Source organism: Myotis lucifugus, unplaced genomic scaffold (assembly GCF_000147115.1).
Source record: "Myotis lucifugus unplaced genomic scaffold, Myoluc2.0 scaffold_130, whole genome shotgun sequence".
Lineage (NCBI taxonomy): Eukaryota > Metazoa > Chordata > Mammalia > Chiroptera > Vespertilionidae > Myotis > Myotis lucifugus.
In genome coordinates this window covers 1,827,942-1,831,826 of record NW_005871178.1, presented here as the reverse complement: position 1 = coordinate 1,831,826, position 3,885 = coordinate 1,827,942, and positions in this window count along the sequence as shown.

Sequence of the window (3,885 nt, the reverse complement as noted above, 5' to 3'; positions counted from 1 at the left end):
AGGAATGTTGTATATTTCTACTGTCCAATTTGGTAGCCACTAGCCACATGTGGCTACTTAAAATGTGGCTAATGTGACTGAATATTAAGTTTAATTCCAATGAATTTACAATTAGATTTAACAGCCATATGCAGCTAGTGGCTACCAATTTGGACAGTGCAGAACATTCCCATCACTGGTAGCTCCCTCATATTCCTTTACAGTAAATTCCATGTCATTGCCCCTGCCATCATAGGGAAATAGTAACTAAAGATTAAGTTTTCCTGTGTTTGAACTTTACATAAATGGATTCATACTGTATGTATTTTTTTGTGTGTGCCTGGTTTCTTTTGCTAAATATGGCATTTTTGAGATTCATCCATGACTTTGTATCATTTGTTCCTTTTAACTGCTGGATAGTATTCCATTGTATGAATATCTAACAACTTGTTTTTCCATCCTCTTACTGATATACATTTAGGTTGTTTCCAATTATTTGGTTTTAATGCTGCAAATATTTAGTGTTCTGCATTGAGAGAAAAAGCTGTGTATGTATATCAAAATATATTTGATCTTGAGAAAAGACAGTCAACTTATGATTCTATTATCATCTTTCTGTGCTGGGGTAAAAATATAATTCTGGGTTATACATAAAGATGGACATATCTCGGGACTGCTGAGTAAATAGTTTGTAATACTTAAAGAAAACACATTTAGGACAAATCTACCAGAAAAGAAATTGCAATGCTTTCAAATCCAAAATATACTTTCAGTGTGGATGGGTAGAGTTGGGGGTGCTCCAGAGAGGCAATAATTATGTGTACTTTTGAATTACCTTGGCATCTATCACTCCCTATTATTATTGGTATACATATCCAAAGAATTTCAGATCTAGTAAAAGTAATTAATAATCCAATAGTTTAATTCCCCAGTGCTCTGCATATCATAAGTAGTCAATAAATACTGGTTGAAATAAAACCATTTATTTCACATGAGAACTAAGAGTCTAGGTGTCTCTCAATTGAAGAAAACCAGGTACCATAATCAAGTGGAAAAATTTTAAACAGGTGTGATTTCTGCTTTATAAAAGGATTCACCACAAATTCAATGGTAAGCTGCCACAGGCTAATACATTAATTTTCAAAACCCTCATACATAAAATTTTCCAGAGGTAAACCTATCACATATCAGTATTTATCTTTTAATATGCAGCTGTTCCTTCAAGAATCATTGAAGTAATTCTTTAGTTCTTGAATATGCAGTATATATTAACAGGAGGAAGTAATAGATAATACTGAAAAGGAAATTTACCCTTAAGAATGTACTAAAGCAATTTATAACTATATAATCCATACACAAATAATCAGGGCTTTGTATTTTTCAAGTGGTTCAGATACAAATGTGTTACTTGATGTCTCCACCAATCACTCCAAGGTGAAAGCAAAAACAATCCAAGTTCAGAGGACACAACATTTTAAAATTCATATTCATTGACTTGGAGCATTTTGCAGACAGCAATTCTACCTGGCCCATTTTAGGTACTCAGCAACTATTTATTACATTGACAGTCTATTGAATGTAAGATTTTTTTTTTTTTAGAATCAGGAACCTTCTCCTACTGAGCCCAGTGTGTGAAGTGTAACAGGTACTAAATGTTAGACACTGCTAGGTTTTTTTCTGTGACTTCTTAACAAATCATATATTTCTGAAATATATGTTCAGTATATGTAAAGATGCAACTATACAGCTTTAAAATGGTCAGAAAGGAGATTCTATCAGAACTGACCTTAGGCAAAAGGATTTCTAGGTTCTTTCATAACCAGTTATAGCACAAAACAGTATGTGCATATATAACCTAGCATGTTCCTCAATCCATAGCTTGAATTGGCAGGTTGGTTATTTAATTCAGTGTGGTGATAATATGAAAATTTCATATTATAGTACCCTTACTCTGGTTAGAAGTAATATAATCAATTCTCCTAAAACTAGGGAAAATATTCTAAATCCTAACTTTTAAAAAACTCACTTCAGGAAATTTACCTATTCCTAACTCAAGAATAAGCCAAATCAGTTAGTAGGTTTTAAAAAAAAGTCTCTAAGCTGCTTAAAACTGATGTTACAATGTCCTTGCACAAAAGTCACACACTTTTTGTAAAGGAGATTTCCTCAAAGTACCTATTTATACTCTTGAGACAGTTCTGCATAAGCTTCATTATGTGGTTTTCTTGCCTGCAGATTAAAAGCAGTAAATTAAAAGGGTGGAGAGGATAATAGAACTATGTTCACTGACAGCAGCAGTAAGAAGCAACAGCTGACGGCGAGGGAAGGGACAGGCAAACTACAACAGACAATAGAACTAAAAAAGCAGAGCTATTCAGAGCCCTGTAGTGTGAGCAAACAGCTCCGCACACCACTCCGGGAACAGCGGACTCGATCTGTAAATGTAACCAAGTGAATATTCATAACGACTACCAGTGCTCATACAGCTGGGATGCATGCCTTATGTCCCATGTGTATGTCGAAATTATTCAAAAGGTGAAGAGTTTAACTGCTGCTGGTCACCACAATGTCATTTGTCTCGGACTAGAGGGCCCCACTACCCGGGTGGGTCATGTAACCTTTAAGCTTTGGCTTTGTGCTCACCTCTGCTCACTACTACGTTGCATTACATTATTATAAGGACCTCTGTGCTTCATTATGAAATTACCAAAGGCAACCACACAACTTCCTTAAATAAATTGTTTAAATAGTTGGTTCCAACATACCCCTAATATTCCGTGACACGGAGCTGTAAATTAGAACCACTGACTTTTAAGACTTTGTGCCTGTTTTCCCTAAAATATTGTGTACCTCATAGTGATGCTGTGAGGATTAAATGAGATAATGTATGTAAGACACTGAGCACCCTGTCTGGGGCAGTGTGAGGCCTCAGTAACAGTCGCTGTGATTTTAATACTGTGAGTTTATGTCGGCCCAAATCCCTATTTGACAGGTGCAAAGAAATTAAGCCTCCAGAGTAAAACCGACGCCCTCAGGCCGCCTTCGGACGGTATTGTGTGGGATAAGCCGCTTAGCGCTCGTGCTGGAGGTCGGGGTGCCCGCGGGCCGGGGCGCGGAGGACGCGCGGCGCCCGCACCGGGAGGTGTCGAGGCAGCTCCTGGTGCGGTAACAGCATCCGTCCCGTAGGGAAGCCATTCGTGTATCTCAGTTCAGCCGCTGGTCATGGACTCGGGTGGAGCTCAAATCCCCGTTGGGCCCACTTTAAAGAGGGACAGGCACTTTAGTGAGGTGCTGGAGATAACGGGGAACTAGCTGCCACCTGGGTGCCAGCTCGGACAGGTGTAGGGCACCCGCCCTCAGCGCCTCTGGCGGAGTGGCTGCCGCGCCTTTCCACACCTTCCAGGGCGGGCAGTCTGCTCCGCACAAGCCCGTACTCCCCGCCCCGTGGGCAGGGGGTGATCCCCTCGCCGCTCCGCTCCGCTCCGGAGCGACTGCCCCCCGACCTCCCCGCTGCGCGCCGCCGCGGGGGGGACCGGGAGCCCGCGCGCCCCGCACAGCCCGCATCGCGGCCCCTAAGATGGCGGCGGGGGTGCGCGCGCTTCGCCTCGCCGCACGCCAGGCTCCGGAGCCGTGGCCTCGGGGAGCGGGAGCCGGCCCGGGGCGCGGAAGAGGAGGGCGAAGGCAGCTTCGGGGCCCCTGGCGGCGGCCCAGGACGGGGCCATTCACCAAGGCGGGGGGGGGCCACTAAGGAACAACGCCCGACGGCTTCCGAAAACGAAGGGGAAAAAAAAGGGGGGTGGGGGTGGAGGATGTGTTGTGTGGGGGGGGAGAGAAAATAGCGGCGGCACATCCCGGGAACTTCCGCCTTCTTCCACCCCGAAAATGACGTTTCCAGGCGGCTGGGTT